Source organism: Amblyomma maculatum, chromosome 5 (assembly GCF_055883805.1).
Source record: "Amblyomma maculatum isolate TAMU_Amacu chromosome 5, ASM5588380v1, whole genome shotgun sequence".
Taxonomy (NCBI): domain Eukaryota; kingdom Metazoa; phylum Arthropoda; class Arachnida; order Ixodida; family Ixodidae; genus Amblyomma; species Amblyomma maculatum.
The window spans coordinates 79575164-79592748 of record NC_139348.1 but is presented as its reverse complement, the minus strand read 5'-3'; the positions used below and the strand labels follow the sequence as shown (position 1 = coordinate 79592748).

The following is a 17585-nucleotide window of genomic DNA, read 5'->3' as shown; positions in this document are numbered from 1 at the left end:
GCATATTCTGATGGAATTTGATCCAGCTCATACCTGAAAGGTATTCTAGGTTTCTGCGTTTTCCTCAATCGAAGCTGAAATTTGGCAACAAGAAGCTGATGATCAGTGCCGCAATTAGCCCTAGGCCTTGTTTTTACAGATTGTATAGCGCTTCTCTATCTCTGCCGGCAGAGAATTTAATCAGATTCCTGTACAGACCATCCGGTGAAGTCCATGCGTACAGGCGCCTCTCGTGCTGTTGAAAATGAGTATTCGCTATGGTCAGGTTGTTTTCTTGACAAAACTCTACTGGCCTCTGCGCAGCTTCATTTGGTTCACCAAGACCGAACTTGCCTGTAATTTCGGATATTTCTTAAAACCCCACCTAAGCATTCCAGTCTCCTATGAGAAACACGACGTCTGATGATAGAGTGCGGTCTAAAAGGCATCGCAGGTCAGCATAAAATCTCTTAACGTCAGCTTCTTCAGTAGTAGTGGTTGGTGCATAGACCTAAATAACTGTTATATTTAAAGGGTGACCTTGGATCCGAAGTGAAATCATTCGGTCGTTTTTGGGGTTGTTTCCTAGCACTGCTTTGCCCATTCTTCTGTTTACTATGAGAGCGACTCCATTCCTTCTCCTGGATTCGTTCCCACAATAAAAGACGTTGGCCGGAATTAAATTTTCCTATTCCGGTCCACTTGAGCTCACCCAAGATATCAATGTGCAATCTGGTGATTTCTCGCTTGATGACATCCAGTTTACCTTGCATCATAGATCTTACATTCCATGTTGCTATGTGATATATCTCCTTGCAACATCGGACTTTCCGGTCGCTTCCCGACACATCCACAACTGAGCGTCCTTTTGGCTTTAGCCCAGCCGCTTCATTCGTCCTGGAGCTACTAGGAATCGCCCTTTGTTCATCCCCAGTAGCATGTGGGACGCCTTCCAACCTGGGGGGGGGGGGGGGGGGGGTCATCTTCCGGCGCCCTATTATTAATGCTATTGTGACTGGCCCTAGGGTTTTCTTGGCAGTAAATACTGGAGTGTGTTGCCATTACCTTCTCCAGTGAATCACATTTTGTTAGAACTCTCTGCCGTGGCCTGTCTATCTTGGATGGCCCTACACAGCAGAGCTCACGACTTCATCGAGTTTCGCAAGCCTCTCCGCCAGGACAGGGCACTGATCTATGAAGGGGGGCCAGGATCAAGCCCGCCCTTATTTTTCTTTAAAACATACATTGCTAGAAATTCGATTAGACTTACTCACTTTGTCAACAGTGCTTTCAAGTCAGTTTAATATATTTGCGAAGGTACTTTTTTCTCGTCTCCGGCTTCTGGCACTAGTCTCTTCGCAGCACAACGTTCCTATGGGCCCACGCGGTGCCTCCCGCAACCTGCCGGTAACTTAATTGCTCTCTTCTTTCTCCGACTCAAAACTTTCTTCATGAAAGTCAAGAAGTCGCGATCCACATAACATACAAGCAGATGCTATGACGCATATAAACACATCAGACGATCCCCTCTTCCCCCAGATCCGTTCCTGTCCCACGTTTCCGATTCGCAAGTTCTGCGCCAGCGAACACGCGCTCTCATTCCTCCGTGTTCGCACCCTCTCCCCCGTAGTCTTACTCGGCAGGAGGAGGTGACAGTGCGCCGGATCCGGGCAGGGGCGGCTCTGACCCCATCTGTTCGACATCGATGGCGGGAAAAAGACCTACCAGTGACTGACAGGTGCCCTCACTGTGAGACTCCATCTGACGTCTGCGATGTGCGTCACTTGTTGTGGACGTGTCCATCAACAACGCACATTAGGCAACGGATAATCATGAAGGTGGGCCTGCGGTGGAATCGCGATAGTGATTATGAGAAATGGACAATGGACAATCGCTATACTGCCAACCTTCTCGAATACGTAAGCACAACTGGACTGCACTCTTTCTTTTAACTTTCTATCTCCTGCATCCCATTCCCCCTTTCTCAACTTATGCCTTGTGGCAAACTCTTCGAAAAAAAAAGTGCTAGTGGAGTGTTTCTTGAAGGAATAGGCGCGAAAAATAAAATAGTTCTCTGTAATAGTACATACATGTCCGCGTTTCGAGCACCTGCTACAAGGGAAAACACCCGGATACGTCGACTGCGACACACGGACAAGAACCGTGAGTGTACAAGGCACCTTTCAAGACCTTATTTACGCAAATCGGAGCTCGGTCTCCCGAGCTCCGACTGTCTAAATCCAGCGTCGCTCCGGCGCCCTTGCGCACCCGAACTCCACGGCGGCAGTCATTGAGTACGCCGTAGTTGGGACGAACGCTTCCCCAGCCGAATTCGAAACACCTGATTGGAAGACAATTGTTTCTTACCGTACCAAGAACCACAAAGCTGAGTCATTAACACCTCAGAAGAAAAATGAGCAGTCCGAGAAACCGAAGGCAAAACATCTCCCTCCGCTACATCCCAAGAAACCGCTACCCCGACTTCCGGAGAAGGACTATAAAATCATCTACAGACCAACGGGTGGCGTAGACATCACGCGCTACACCGAAAAATCTATCAGGCAAGCGATCGCAACAGCGAGCGGCGTCACCGCGTCCGCGGTCGATAACGACCAATCTAGAACCAACTCTGCAAAAAATGTGATCACCATATCGACGCCGGTGCAGGCAAACGCACTACGCTACGTCGCAGTCAAGCAAATCAAAATAGAAGGCAAATACATTGTTATGACGTCATACATCGCCCCTCCGGACAGGGCCCTGCAGGGCATTATCTATAGGGCTTACGATGGCGAAACGCACCAAGAAATGATGACCGAATTCCAAAAAAGAAACCCTGACATCGTTCAAGCACGCACCATGGGAAGAACATCAAAGTCCCTCCTGCTTCACTTCGACGCGGACGAACTCCCAGATAGCATCGTCTACTTCAGAGTCCTGTACCCAGTTTACCCCTTCATTCCCAAAGTAGAGGCGTGCACAAACTGCAGAAGAGTCGGCCACAGAAGAACGTATGTCCGGAGCCACCGGAACAAAGGTGCCCGTACTGCGGCAACCAACACCTGAAAGAAGAAGTCTGCGACCCGGTCTGCATTATCTGCGGAGGAGGGCACCGCACAGGCGATAACAGCTGCAAGAAGCGATTTCAACGACACCAAACGAAACAGTCGGATCACCAATCAAGACCCAAATTACGGACATGTGACGACCCAACATCTACCGAAAGGAAGGACCGATCGAGCTCCTTCCCGTCCTTGGACAGCGGACGGAGCAGCAGCGGCGGACGCAACGGAAGCAGTAGCAATGGAGGAGGCGCCAGCACTAGCAGCCGGACTCAGAGCCCCGGGCCGAAACAGGTGAGCTGGGTAGGAGTGGCCTCTCATGGGAAGGGGATGGAGCTGCAGACATTACAGTCTAAACTAGATCAGGCACTCCACCACATTCAAATTCTCATGGATCGAATCAAACACTTGGAAGAGGAAAATAGTAAACTAAAAGCACCCGCCATATCTAAGGACCCACCTCCGAAACCACTCCCATTGCCGGAAGTCACAGAAATGGAAACTACTCTGACCGCCTCCGTCGAAACCCCAGTAAGCGTAGTTAGCAAGGAAGAAACACCTCGCAAAAAACGAGCAGTAGCAGCTGACGTAAGAAATACCTCAGTGGAGGATAGAGTCCCAAAACTCGAACAAAAAGTGGAGGAGCACAGCCAGAAACTCGATAGTCTAACCCAAAGAGTTTATAATTTAACACAAAGACTCGAACAACACATACAGAATGTAAATCACAAGTTCGGAGTAATTGACACCGTTTTACAGGAAATTTTACACAGGCTTCCCCCTTCAGCTCAAGGGGCGCCAATCGATCTATCCCAGCAAAATGGCCAATCCTAAAACCGCAACAATTTGGCAGTGGAACTGCAGGTCTATGCGCAACAAAAAAAAAACAAATCTGCAGTTACACGTTCAATCGCAATCCGAAAAACCTGACGTTATAGCGATTCAAGAACCCAGAATGTCTCGACTAAAACTGCCAGGGTACCGGGCGGTACTGCCATGTCACATCAAAGAACAGCCTTTAACCACTACGTTGGTACATAGAAATCTTACCGTAGTTAACCACGAGATTGAAAACGTAGATCTCGATTGTATACTAATTGAAATTCTGCCTAGCAGAAGAAACTCCTCTTCTCTGTTCGTACTACACGCATACAGCCACCCCAAGGCACCGGCTGGACCAGCGAAAGCCGCTATACTCTAAACCCTCCAAATCGCAGGCCAAAACCCAACCCTAATTGTGGGCGACTTCAACGCTCAACACGTGCAATGGGGACACGCAACCATATCCAGGAAAGGAACGGCTCTAATGGATTTCATCCAGCAAAGAGGGCTCACCCAATACACGGACCCCATGCAACCTACTAGGATAGGCAACAGCGTGACCAGGGACACGTGCCCGGACCTAACGATGGGCAAAAATCTCCCAGACTTATGCTGGAGCAACACCAGACAAAATCTGAGAAGTGACCATTATATCATATTGTCTAAAATCACCATTGCCAATCTCAAACCCCAACCCAGAAAAAACAAAATCACCGACTGGTTCAAACATAGGACTATCCGCGACCAAAATAACGAACCAATCATAGACTTAGAACACTGGACACAGACCCTCCTATCGGATGTGGAAAAGGCCACTAAGGAACTAGTACATGACTTAGGCGTAAATACGGTTGACAGCCGACTTACGGACATGTGGGAGGCAAGGCAAAGCCTAGAAAAAAGATGGCTTAAGCAAAAATATAACAAAAAGCTTAGAAATAGGATCGTCACACTCACGAAAGAAATTCAACACCACACCGCAGAACTAGCGAGACAGCAGTGGAACCATATCTGTGAAAATGTGAATGGCAATCTAGGCACGAGGGAGACTTGGAATCTTCTGCGGCATCTCCTTGATCCGGAATCCAACAAAGCTACCACTCAAAAGGAAATCACCAAAATTTTAAACATAGACCCAGGCACGGATCAAGATATTATAGACACGCTACCGCAGAAATACTTCTGCACAACCCGTGAGACGAAGTCCCTGCCCGATTATAACGGAGAGCCTAACACCATCCTGGATGCTGACATAACAATGGCGGAAATAAGAGCAGCCCTCTTTAAGGTACGTACAACATCCGCCCCAGGAGAGGACGGCATTAAAAATAAGACACTCAGAAATCTAGACGACACTTCTATCACAGCCCTCGCGGACTTTGCGAACGAGTGTTGGAGGGAGGGAAAGCTCCCAGCGTCTTGGAAACATGGCATCGTTAAATTCATCCCCAAACCTGACAAAAAGCTCGCGCTCGAAAACCTCAGACCTATTTCGCTTACTTCTTGCATAGGAAAACTGATAGAGCACGTCATACTAGACAGACTCCAGACCCACATGCAAAAAGAGAATTTATATCAAAACACTATGGTCGGCTTTAGACCACATTTATCAACACAAGATACGATGCTAAGACTAGAAAACGAAGTCCTATCTCATTAGCAAGAAAGGAGTACCAGGGCAATACTAGCCCTAGATTTAACCAAAGCCTTTGGTAATGTTAAACACAAAGCAATCCTAGAATCTCTTTCACTGCTGAATGTAGGCGCAAGAACGTTTACTACATCAAGGACTTCCTCTCCGAAATTCAAATTGGCACTATCAAATCCGACACCTTCACTTTAGGAGATACAGGAACTCCGCAAGGATCAGTCCTCTCCCCCTTTTTATTCAATATAACCCTAATCAAAATGGCACACGAACTCGCAAGAATCCCAGACCTAGAACACTCTTTGTACGCGGACGATATCACCCTTTGGACCACCAAGGGGACTATTGGCACGATACAAGATACGCTACAACAAGCGGTAGACGTAGTCGTAGAGGAGGCGCAAGCCGCGGGACTCGCGTGTTCCCCCCAGAAATCTGAATTGCTCATTCTATACCCAAAGCGTCAAAGAAAGAATAAAGCGCCTGCGATCAAAATCTACGCGGAAGGTGCAGCCATCCAAGAAGTGGAAACACTAAGAATCTTGGGAATGCTCATACAGTCAAACCAAAAAAACGACACACTAATTAAGAAACTGAAAAACACCGTCAACCAAATTTCCCTCCTCCTCAGACGAATCGCGAATAGGCGTGGAGGAGTTAAAGACGCTGAGACCAGGAAACTAGTAGAAGCCTTCGTTCTTAGCAGAGTTATCTACTCTACACCATACGTCACCCTCACAGTTAGAGAAAGAGACGACCTGGATTCACTAATTAGACAGTCCTATAAAATTGCGCTTAACCTCCCTCGCAATACCCCAAATGAAACACTACTAAAGTTAGGAATTCATAACACCTTAGCGGAAATGATGGAAGCACACCTCACCGCACAATACGAACGATTATCAAGCATGAAACGGGACCTGTCATCCTAAAAAAAGCAGGAATACAATATGAAGGGACCCGGGCCCACACTTTGCCGATTCCAAGACATGTGCGCGAGCAATTAATAGTCCGTCCTCTGCCTACAAACATGCATCCAGAATAAGATACGGACAGAAGAAGGGCTAGGGCACAAAAATTACACGGAAGATTTTCAGTACAGAAAGACACGGCGCACGTGGACGTTGCAGAACATGCGGACAGAGATGCCTTCTCCCTGGCATTTGTAGATCATCGAGGTTCTCCCCTCGCATCGGCGACAATCAATAAAACAAAATTTCCGGAGGAGGCCGAAGAGGCTGCCATAGCTTTAGCTATTACCTTCACCACTGCCAAATACATCCTTAGCGACTCTAAAACCGCAATTAGAAATTTTGCAAAAAGAAGGGCCCACTCCGCAGCCATCAAAATTTTACAAAAAGTCTCCCATACCCGCCTTATCACATTGATCTAGGTCCCTGCCCATTCGGACCATCCTGGGAACGAGGCAGCGCACCAATTTGCCCGAGGATTCGTAGTTAACCGGGAGGTGCGCTGCCCTGAGCTCAGGTCGGCCAGAGAGCGGATGACAACCTACAAAGAAATTACTACCCACTTCAAGAAAGAAGGACAAATCTTCCCAGAACCACATCGATCTCTAAGTAAAACACAACAAGTCACCTGGCGGCAGCTTCAAACAGACACTTTCTTTAATCCGTACATGTACTCCATATGGTTCCCAGAGCAGTTCAGCCCTGTCTGTTCTCTCTGTGGACATCAGAAGGCAGACACACCACACATCCTATACTCATGTAATCAAGACAAGCCATCACAGAGTCTGCAGCTCTCTACCCAATCTCAGTGGGAGGCCGCGCTGCTCAGCTCCGACCCGGAGGTTCAACTCCGAGTCACGGAGCGGGGTGAAGAGGTCGCCGAACGACATCGTCGGTCGGCCACCTGGCGTCCGGCCTAGAAGAGGAGCCCACCGCGGGGACGGGAACGTCAACCCACCCCGCGCCTACGACCTCTTCTTTAAATAAAGTTTACCTCCTCCTCCTTCATACATGTCTTGCTCGAAATGTTTGCCTCAATATATCGAAAAGGGTGAAACAGGTGACGAGCTGCGCTCAAATTTCGCATGAGGAAGTGACGTTATCGTCGGCAAATTGTTTTCCCCGTCCTGCAGAGGTTTTTTAAAGTGCAAAGAATGATCGAGATCCGAATTGACAAAAAATTACAGGATTGCATTTAGGTTCGGTTAAGAGCTTATTAGCGGAAGCTTGTCCTCCTTCTACTCTTCCACTTTTGTATACCTCTTTCTTCTTCCTCTATCTTACATGTTTGTGTACATGCTTGCTACAATTTCATTATGCTATTTTCTTTGGCTTCGTCGTAAGAACCTATTGCGACCTCCTTACCATGGAAATTATTCTGATATCAGAACCCATTACGACGTCTCGCTGAGACTCCTCGTGGAATCTCGTGGACACATTTCGCAGAAGCTAGTTATTCACCGTGAGCGCAGCAAGACCTTAATGTGTGGCACCATCATCCGGAACCGTCCATATCCCGTAGACGTCTCTGACCATGCCAGCATGGCATCTAGAAACAAGTGCCATACATAGACGGCATCATTTGTGTGAAATAGGAGTGCCCTAGATAAAACGGTCTACATAGATTAACATCCCATGCAACATCGGCCGTTTCGGAGGCCGGTATGTAGGCCTCGGATAAAACGGCCACTAGGGTTCTTTCCCGACCACTGCCATCGCACATTTAACGAGAGCCTTTCGTATGCTTCGAAACACGTCCACCATGGCCGGAATCGAACACTCGCCCTGAGGTACAGTGGCTAGAGCTTTGTTCTAGCCATTACATTCCGGGATCAGCAGTCGAGCGCTCTAACCGCAAGCCTCTGTCGCGGTGGCATACTCACAACCATCGCCTCTCCCAAAGTAAAGCTGTCGTTTGCGTTGTACGGCTATGCTGCCAACTTGGCAAACAATATCATGGCATTCATGCTTTCATAATTTTTTATATCATGGTTGTTGACAAGTGGTTATAGTTGCACGCTGGCACAAACAATGGTACCAGTGGCATCCTCGAGACGTGGCAATTGGTTCTGATATCAGCATAATTTCCCCGGTAAGGACGTCGCAAAGGGTTCTTACGACGAAGCCAAAGGAAATAAAGAAATGAAATTGTAACGCATGCACAAACATGTTAGGTAGAGCTCCCTTCGTGCAGGTGTCCAAAAGGAGAATCTCAGAATGGTGGACGGTAGGGCGCAAGCCGTGAAAATGTTTTTCTTTTTTTTTCTTTTTATTTTTCAATTTTCGGTGTTAAGTGTGGTGTTGTTTTCACTGTACTGTATATTGTACGCTACATTTTTGCTTCACTACTGCGGCGCCAACACGGTGCCCGCCCGATACGAAGGGTAGAGTCAGTAAATTATCATCATCATCATCAGCAGCAGCGGCGACTCTAAACACGCTGACGAAGAGCGGGCAGAGAGGGCAAGCGCGGCGCCTGATTGACATGCGTGATGTTTTCAACCAGTGTGTCCATTCTTAGAGCAAGACTGAATGCCGTCGCTAAGGCGACTAATTTAACCGCTGAATCCTGGTTCGATGCATGCCTTAGTACATGACCTTAGTGCTACGCGCGGACGAAGGAATGAATGGGCTATTTTTGTGGCGTCCGGCGTGTGAGTACTTGCAGAAGCACGGGAAATGGCGGCTGTGACCATTGAATATAAAGATGCTCAAACAATATAAAGGTCCGTCCCGTTGGCTCATAAGCCCATTCAGGAGCTTTTCAGATACCTCTCACGAAATTCTACCAGACCCTCCTGCACTAATATCTACGAGGTAGCGGTAACCGATCCTGAAACATTTTTTTGCTGCTTTTAGCTTCCAACCGCCCAACGGTATGTTGGCTGCAGAAATAGTTTTACCACACCTGACGGTCGCCAAGTCTGATAGTGAATAATGTCTTTATGTAAGCGTGAAAGTGGTTTATTATTGGCCTATCATACCGTCGAGCATTGACAGGGTGAACAAATTCTTGGGATGCTGATGTATGCCTTCATGGCCCTTTGGTGTATAGTTTTGGTCTGCGCGTGCATGTTGTAACGACAACATGCGCTACTTCAAGTGCCGCCAGGAACGCGCGCGCACCACTCGGGCTGCATGGTAGAGCTTATACCTAGTCAGAGCTTAACGAGCTCTGGCTTCCGTACCGTGAAATAAGAATCAACTTGACGCATGCGCTGTTCTAACAACCGTGTAGCGTGTTGGTTTAGGTTATTACATGCTACAGTTGAGGTTAGCCTTGCATATTCGGACATTAATTTCAACACCGTGGCGGCACGTAGATGTTATCAAGCACTAACATTAGGCATGTACTAAGATCTGACTCATCTTCACCGCTTGCACATATTCCCTACTAATAGTACATGGCCCACCTGGTGCCGCCATATTTCGTGTATCCACGCGACTAGACAGTGTCCTAAAGTGTATTGTGAGGGAAGCCTGTCTTCTCGAGGGAAGCGAACAGCACACACCTGCACTGGACAACACTTAACATATAATGTTTACGTCCCTCCACACACTACATAAGGACCGGCGGAGACGGTGTCCTGCTCTTCTCATGCAGTATGCAGGCCCCAGGGGTTACCTGGAGATGTTCTTAGTGGTTCACCGCGCTAACACCTATAATGACAAGAAACAAAAACACAGAGCGTGAACTTACAACTGGTTTTTAATGTAAGAAATGGAAGTTTTTTATACACAGAAAGGTGATTGTCATCAGTGCAACATAAAGAAACGAAAGAAACCTGCAGAAATCAATCATCATAGGCATCGAAAGCATACTTCTGGGCACAGTCATCGCGATAGCGCGATAGCCTAAGCAGGTCCACTTCTTCCTCAGACAACAACGGCGATGTCTTGCTGACACCCATGTCGGCATCGGCGGATTTGATTTCAAACGCTTCTGCAACTTCTCTTTCTGTTTTGTTGTGAAATGCGAGATTATTGCGGTTCTATAGAACTGAGGCTGTATATGTAGTGCTGAAAATGCGTTGCCAGCTTTCCTGGGTGCGTGATAGAGTTGTTGGTGTGCTCAATTAGCCTTTTGTTTATGCAACGACCCGCTTGGCCAATATACTTCATTCCGCATGAGAGGAGCATGGAATAGACCACGCCGGTATCGCATTCTATGTGTTTTATCTGATGGTTTATGGTGCAACGGGGTTTGGAAGTCTTATCATGTGTGTATAGTTTTGTACACAACCCCGATGATTTTTTGGGCGCCGTGAATACAAGGACATCGGGCCTGCCTGCAATCTTTCGGAGACCGTGCAATAGCGATAGAAAGTGAGTTATTTCAGAAAGTGAGTTTATTCTTATATGAAAACTTTCTTTTTTTTTGTTAGGTTTTGTTCCTTACTTCCTTTTCTTTCGCATACTGTAAGCTATCTGTTTTTGTTTATCTATTTTGTTCAGTTGCCATATTACTCATTTGTCTCTATTTTGCCGATGCAATTATGTTCTTCATCTTGTTTGTATTTCATTTATATAATGATGTGCAAAAGCCCCTCCCCTCTATAACGCTTCTTGTGAGCCCTGAGGGTACAAATAAACAAATAAATAAATAAATAAATAAATAAATAAATAAATAAATAAATAAATAAATAAATAAATAAATAAATAAATAAATAAATAAATAAATAAATAAATAAATAAATAAATAAATAAATAAATAAATAAATAAATAAATAAATAAATAAGGGATGATAACCGGACGCGTGGTCTTCTTGAAACCCTCAGCGTCTTTCTTCTTATTTTTTGCAGTAAATGTTTTTAGAATTTTGTCCAAAATCGAGGCCATGAGGATATCAGGGTGCCCGCAGTCCTTCAACCTTGCATCCTGTTGGCTAAGTCCTTGCTCTATCTTATGTACGAATAACTCTTTGTTGCTCTGAATCCCACATGAGTAGCTGATGGACTGTTTAATTAAATTTAAATGTCCGGAATCATATCTTAAAATTGCCATCTCCCCATTTGTATTGTACAGCCAAAACTTGTGCTCCACGCCTTCATAAATTTCGAGATCCAAGAACCTTATTACCGATTGTACGGGCAGTTCAAACGTGAACTTCTCTCTCTTGAACGCCGTTTTAAACAAATTGGTAAGCGAGCTGGGGTTGATATTACTGTGTGCATCCCCGGGAAAACACAACAAAAGAATCGTCGACATAACGAAAACATGCGAGGCCTCCGAGGGTTTCGAGCTAGTGTTTCAATGCCCTATTTACTTTTGCCACCATGTAAAGGTCATATCGAATTGGGGCCAAACAGATGCCGATGCAGATCACAGTGCGCTGCTAGAAAAAAATTGTCGGGGTTGTGCATGATAGTAAATGCACTTGATAAGACACCTAAACCACGCTGCCCGATCAACCCTGAGATAAAACACGCGAATACGGAACCGGCGTGGTCAATTTCATTCCCTTTTCATGCAGAATGAAGTATGTTGGCCGAACGGGCCGTTGCATAAACAAAAGGCTGAGTGAGCACGCCAACAATTGTAACTCCATTACGCCGCCAGGAAAGCTGGCGACGCATTGTCAGCCCTGAAAATTCCAGCCTCAGTTAGAAAGAGCCAAAATAATCTCGCATTCTAACAATAAAATAGAAAGAGAAATTGCAGAAAAGTTTGAAATCAAATCCGGAGGTCCGAAATGTGTATCGATGTGTTGTCTGAAGAAGTTGACCCACTTAGGCGCAGTGGTTAAGGCACTCGACTACTTTTCCCAAAGATGCGGGATCGAATCCCGGCCTTAGCAGTCACTTTTCGGTGGAGGCGAAAAGCAAGGCGCCAGCGTGCTTTGTGATATCAGTTAACTTTAAAGATCCCCAGGTGGTCTAAATTTCCGGAGTCCTCCACTACGGCATCTCCCATAGGCTGAGTCGGTTTGCGGCGTATCGCGATGAGTGTGCCAAGTAGTATGCCTTTGATGCCTATGATAATTGATTTTTACAGGTTCCCTCGTGTCTTTACGTTGCACTCATGACGATCACATTTCTGTGTATAAAATGCCTTTCGTTTCTTCCATTAAAAACCAGTTGTATGTTCGCGTATTGTGTTGTGTTACTGGTCGTTCTAGATGTTAGTGCGGTGAACTACTGTGAATCCCCAACTGGTCCCGATTCTCGCCATTTGAGCTGGAATTGTTGGTTTCGATTCGACGTCGTGCTCCCTTTAAGTTGACCTTCGTGTTCTTCGGCTCTGGCGTGGGGTTGCCTCACAGTTCTGAAGACAAAATCAATGACGGAGCGCTAACTGGAGTTGAAAGCATTTCATATTTAATGCTGCCTTTATATCATTTCGGTTCTTTATCTAGAGTGCCCTTTTATCCTCTTTGCTCCCTTGGCCCGAAATGATGCTTCTACACGAAGACGGTCTTGAGACTCACCCGTGCCGAAGGCGCCCAGGCTGAGTCCCAAGAAGAACATCATGACATGTGCCAGGATTAAGCTTCCACTGAGCGGGATCATCAATGCTCAGAAGCCGGCCAGAACCATGGACAGAATTGATACGACCTGGGTGTTGTATGTGTCGTATAGCCTGCCCCCTGCAATTAGGTATGTGCGCAAAATAAACCAAACAACTTCATTCATGAACCAACAGATATCATCAAATAACACATCTGGTGACATGCGGTGGCTGGATACAACCACTACTAATATTATGTGCATCATGATTAAGAAAACAACGGCAGCGTGAGTGTCCGTAAGAGTTGATGTGAGACACTGACGTATGGACACTATAGATTGTTGCTAAGTAACGGTCTGAAGTGCAATTAGCTGTGCGAAACAGTAGAGAATGTAACTGCACCAGTGAGGAGCGTTGCTTGGTTTAGCTAGTTGGTTGTCTCAGTTTCAAGTATGTGTCATCGCAATGAAGCCCGTCGCTGCTCTATTGTACGGTACGAAGTGGTTGAATAAGGCATATTGTCTATAGCATGGACAAACGCTCCTCAGTGGCGTAGTGTTGGTGTGCAACAGTCCGCTAACGTATAGCCTCCATTTATCTGCCACCATAGTGCTTATGTTAGGTTAGAGGCACTTAGTAATGCTGTTTTCCGTGGTTGCGACGCTGTGGATGAGATCATAACCCTGCTTAACCCACCGCTGAAGCACCTGCCGGCTCGGTCATGTGACAAGGTATTGTGACGTCCCACACCTCGCCGATCAAACAGCGTTTGGCCATGCTACCTACAACTACCATTGCCAGAGTATCCGCCAGCTCGGTTGAAATTTCCTAATTAGTACAAAAATTGATGACGTCAAAAGATCACGTGACATGACCGACCACTGATTGGTCCCCGGGATGTATGCTTTTGACAGATAGCGTGAGCTTCCTCGACCAGACAGATTCATAGCCACAGGTTTTGGGCATTTTATGGAAAAGAGTTTTTGAACGTAATTTTTGCGCACAATGTACTACTTTGTTAAAACAAACAATATGTCGTCAGAGATTCCTGGGCAGGCTATTAATTTTTTTCTGCTTAAATACAAAAACTCGCACTATTGCATGGCAGTTTATTTTTTTTATTGTTAGCAGAGGATGAACGTCAGAGCCAAACGTCTGCTGTGAATTGGATGCATAGACAATTTCTATCAAACAACAATAAAATATTTTAAAATATTGCAAGGTTAAGTCAGTATATCTAAATACGCAAAATACAGATTTTTCTTGCATGTCCTAATTACTTGTGAGCACGAGGATAAACTTCAGGTGCAAAATCGTGCCATGCATCCGTTTATATCAGAAAGTTTATATAAAGTATGTTATGATACTCTACAGTAGTCTCGAATTATTTTCAGAAACGGAGCCAGTTGAATTATATGACATATTGGCTATATTATGCAAGCGCGTAAAAAAAGCTTAAAATAACTTTTTGTCACTCACCGGAGTCTTAGGCTAATGCCGTCAACATGTGCCTAACTCTGCCTCATAATATCCCCCAATTGCCATGCAACAAACATTTGCCTAGCAATAAGCATTCGCCTCGCATAATGTGGGCTTGACACATTATGGTGCCACCTTTTTTGTGAGTTGTGCGTTCTGCATGATGTTATAGTGCATAAATGAAAATCAGTTTGCCACAAGCTGCACGAGTGCTCAACGCAAGCTTTATAGTTTCTACTTTTTCTGAGCAATTAAGAAGCCCAGCGGCTACTACGTATGGCAGCCACAAATGTTCAGGCCGCACGCCCCGTGGCTGTCTAATTTCTGGCGAGTACTTGTCCCTATCAGTTTTAATAATAAATGCGTTTAGCCAATATTCCATGTTCCCATGTTTATTTTGGTCAGGGCTCTCTAACACGCGACCCGTGGGCCGCATGCGCCCACTGGTGCCATGTGAAGCTTCCCGCCGGCTTCAAAGAATTCCGCCTTTGTTCCGAAAGCAGGTGCCAGCTGCACGTGCAAGCTTTCCAACTACATCAATTTTCAACTGTATTATTATTATTATTATTATTATTATTATTATTATTATTATTATTATTATTATTATTATTATTATTCGAGCTTTATATTCATGCCTTTTGGCAATCTCAAACCCAGACCACATGTGCATCAAGCACGAGAAGGCGTCATTGAAAGGAACGCCTTCAGAATTCTGTCATCATCAGCCTAACTGTGCTCACAACAGCACAAAAGGGCTCTCCCGTATTTCTCCAATAATCTATAATTTAAAATTTACGAAGCAATGCGTGAAGCTCGTCTTGCTGTCTTTTCTGTGTCTACATCCGCTCGCGCCCATGTTTTCGTCATGAAGCAATGTATTGTTAAATTTAGCAAATACAATAGCGAATGATATAAACAGTAACGATAGAGAGCACCCCTTCTTAGGACCGTGACAGGATGAACGTCGAGTTTATGTGTGATTTACTTTGTATATTGAAAATTTTCTTTTGCCTACTTTATACGTTCATCAGGTTGCGGCAAAAATTGTGTACAAGTGTACAAGAACACGTACGGGTGTTCGATTTCGACGTTCATACCTTGTTTGACTTACAGGAGGGAAGAGAGAAGAAAGGGCGTAAAAGGAGAGAGCTGAGATTGATGAAAGGGGCATAAAATGGACATCAATTAAGACTGACGCTTTTTGCCAAAAGTCACTCTGTCGCACAAACACGAAACGCTCGGGAGTTGAAAGTGCTCGTTGTATGCCTTCAGGGCTTCCGCTTTGGAGAACGACAAGCGGGCTGTCTAGTGTACAGATCGGTACTATTCATTCGGACTTAAAAACAAGGCATTTACGCAGACCTTCTACACTGCGTCTTTACGGCCACATGTTGCACAAGAAGACCCGTAGTCGATGCCGATGAATAATGAGTGTAGAATGCCCATGCGGAATGAAAAAAAAAAAAAAAACCCGTGCCGTACATGCAAAACCGTTTGGGTGAAATAATATATCAGGAATTTGATGCGTGAACCGTGCGACCGTCCCCTTAAATTAGCGTCAAGTGCGTTGACGTCGCCGTAGAGCATGGGGATGTGCTGTGCTTGCGTGTTTGAATGGCACAATGAGCACTGCAGCTGAACAGGTGTTTGTACCCACCGATAAGGCAGCCAACCAGGCCACCGACGCAGCGAGTTGTGATGAGCTGTGAAACTGCTGCTAAGCTGGTGTTGTAGATCTCTCCGAGGTCCAGCAAAGCAACACCGGTCAAGACAATCACCAAGCCCTGCGTAGCCAAAGCATAGACAATAGAGTTCAACGTGAGTGTGTCCAGGCCAAGTGAAACAGTTGATCTGAAAAGAATTCACTGATTCACAGTAAAGCCTATAAATAACCTTCATGGCACTCAGTGCGTCCGTTTGGTGTGATCCGATTTTTCTCGCCCATGTTCGCAAATGGCTTACATTTGTTTTCACTTTAATGTAATTTGATCTATTACCGAACGTAATATTTTTGTTTCGGCTTTTTAATTATGCCATGTACCTCGAGTTAAAAGGAAGAAGCTTTTCCCTCAAGAAGGCAACCGCAGCAGGTGGCGTTAAACCTTGCACATAGCATGCAAGCCCGTGAATTTATAAAGCTCGTGCATTCTTTGGCCCCCACGTTCGTGGGAAACTCGATTTGAATGAAGGAAATGTCTTGCGTATGCAGAAAGATGTAAAAAAAGACGGGGAATTACTCGTTTTCCAATTGTTGCAGTAGCCATTCAGAGCCGCCACCTGACAACTTTGGCATTGTACTCTCCAGCAGAAAACACGAATCGATGGGAGGGAGACTGCTGCCAAAGGAACGAGCTTCGTGCAAGCCGTGTCATTAGTGAGCTTGAAAAATCGAATCTCAGGCTCTTAATCGAGCTATCTAAGGAAAATTTCGAAACTGCTATACACGGATACAATATTTTTACAAAGAGTTATAATTCGTGTGTCATGCGCGCATATAGTTGCTCTTTGGAGTGTAGCACATCCTAACCTTTGGGAGGTTGTGAAGCGCTCTCTATAGTTTCCGTCTTGAGCGCGCTGTGAGGCAACCGTATGCTGGGCCTTCAAAAGTATATAGTTTTCCGTGTCTATCAACAAACAAAGACAAACTTCAGTCCCTAAAGTTAAGGAAAGTATACATTGTTCTTTTATGTTGATTAATATGAAATAGCAATGTACTCTTGAAAGTAAATGATTGCAAAAAAAAGCAGAAAAATAACTGGGTAACGCTTTGTCACCGTTTAAGAGTTGATGGGACAGTGTGCGAGGTTTTTGGAGACGCTTGGCGACTGTCGGCCCCATACCAGCTGACAGCAACGGGGTCCTTCGACGGAACGAGCTGTACACACTATTCGGCAAAACTAGCAAGAGTTTTCCACCGCCTAAAACTATTAAAACGCGCGAAAACACTGTTTGACATGGCTTGGCTTGGTTCTGCTTGATAGGTCGTCATTGATTGAACACAACAAAGTTTTGCAGTAGTTTTGGGTTTTGCGGAAAGGAAAAGAGCCTCACTTCTCGGTGGGCACAAGAACTTAAAACAAAACAATGCAACTACATGTACAGTACAGTCAACTGTTAAAAGCAACATGAGGCCTCGTTGCTGCCGTGCTTTACAAAACACTCACGAGAAAGCCAGC

General features: G+C 45.6%; 1 pseudogene; it reads right to left on the bottom strand.

Annotated features, from left to right (window-relative positions):
• LOC146188567 (sodium-dependent glucose transporter 1A-like) overlaps positions 1-17585 on the bottom strand; it is a 38520-nt pseudogene that overhangs the window by 9961 nt on the left and 10974 nt on the right.